The sequence below is a fragment of the Pundamilia nyererei genome, unplaced genomic scaffold, assembly GCF_000239375.1.
Source record: "Pundamilia nyererei isolate P.nyererei 1_Seehausen unplaced genomic scaffold, PunNye1.0 scaffold00615, whole genome shotgun sequence".
Taxonomy (NCBI): Eukaryota; Metazoa; Chordata; class Actinopteri; order Cichliformes; family Cichlidae; genus Pundamilia; species Pundamilia nyererei.
Genome location: NW_005188016.1, coordinates 35171 through 37144, shown reverse-complemented (window position 1 = coordinate 37144; position 1974 = coordinate 35171).

Below are 1974 nucleotides of genomic sequence, written 5' to 3'. Positions count from 1 at the left end.
TTATTATCAGGATGTCCTAAAAACCCTGAAAAGCCTTCAGTTAATCCAAAATGCTGCAGCAAGAGTACTGACAAGGACTAGAAAGAGAGAGCATATTTCTCCTGTTTTGGCTTCCCTTCATTGGCTCCCTCTTAAATCCAGAATTGGATTTAAAATCATGCTCCTTGCATAAAAGGTCTTGAATAATCAGGCCCCATCTTATCTTAATGACCTTATAGCACCATATCACCCCATTAGAGCACTTTGCTCTCACACTGCAGGCTTATTTGTTGTTCCTAGAGTATTTAAAAGTAGAATGGGAGGCATAGCCTCCAGTTTTCAGGCCCCTCTTCTGTGGAACCAGCTTCCAGATTAGATTCAAGAGACATAGACTATCTCTACTTTTAAGATTAGGCTTAAAACTTTCCTTTTTGCTAAAGCATATAGTTAGGGCTGGATCAGGTGACCCTGAATCCTCCCTTAGTTATGTTGCAATAGACGTAGGCTGCTGGGGGATTCCCATGATGCATTGAGTATTTCTTCTTCAGTCTTCTTCAGTTCACACTCTGCAATTAATTATTAGTCATTATTAATCTCAGCATGTCTTTTATCCTGCTGTCCTTCTCTCACCCCAACCGGTCACGGCAGATAGCTGCCCCTCCCTCAGCCTGGTTCTGCCAGAGGTTTCTTCATGCTAAAAGGAAGTTTTTCCTTCCCACTGTCGCCAAAGTGCTTGCTCATAGGGGGTCATAAGATTGTTGGGTTTGTCTCTGTATGTATTTTTGTAGGGTCTACCTTACAATATAAAGCACCTTGAGGCAACTGTTGTGATTTGGTGCTGTATAAATAAAACTGAATTGAATTGAACAAGTATCTATACTTCTACTTAAGTACAGAATGTACTTTTGCCAACTCTGGTTTTAAACGATGCCAAAGTGGCTTCAGAGACTTAAAGTCGTAAAACGAGTCAGCATTGTGCACTTCCTGCAACCTCATCCAAGTCGACAGGTTCTGTGAGTTACATTCCAAATCATTCCAAGATGAGACTCTGAGTTAAAATGAGATTAAATCATGATGTTTCCAAGAGAAAAGCTTTTGTTTTGGCAAGACGTGTAGAAAACTTGAAGCCAACTTCCCATTGGCCTTTGGACTTCCTGTCATTATGATAATAAAATTAAAAAAAAATAAATAATAATACATTTTATTTGAGGGCGCCTTTCTAAAACCCAAGGTCAAAGAGAAAAAGTTACCAATAAAACAGTAGATTCAAATAGATTCTAATAAATTAAATTACAAAAAACAACAAATAAAAACAAACAAAAAAAACAAAACAATATTTGACAGCAAGTAAAATCTGTATTAAAGCGAGTAAGCCAGTTTAAACAAGTAGGTTTTGAGTTGTGACTTCAATAAGGGAAGGGAATCTATATTTCTGAAGGCTGAAGGAAGTGAGTTCCAGAGCCGAGGAGCAGAGTGACTGAAAGCTCTGTGCCCCATAGTGATAAGGCGAGCAGAAGGAACAACAAGATGAGTGGCAGATGAAGATGTCAGAGAGCGGGGGAAACAGTGGTTATTCTGCCCTCACTGCTACACTGGATACAGTTATGCAGGTAGATAAACTCCTCGACAACTGACAGGTGTATCGTCCCTTTTATTGACGCTGCCTTCAATTATCAACAGAGTGAAACTACAAACAGAAGGAATAAGCAATATTCAGTCTATATATTCACACGATAATGCAAATCAGTTGGCTAAACTAGCTAACATTGGAAAGAAAGTAAATCTGAATACAGTACACCTTTAACCATAAAAGTGCATAAATAATAGCAAATATAGTTGCATTAACTTGTTCAACTTAAATACTCACAAACGATGCTTTCTGTAAAACAACAAAGAGGATGGATGCAGATCTTTATCTGAACAACATGCTGAGTCAGTCTTTTCTCAAAGTGTGCTGCATTACTAACTCTACAGCTAATAACAAACAAATCTTGG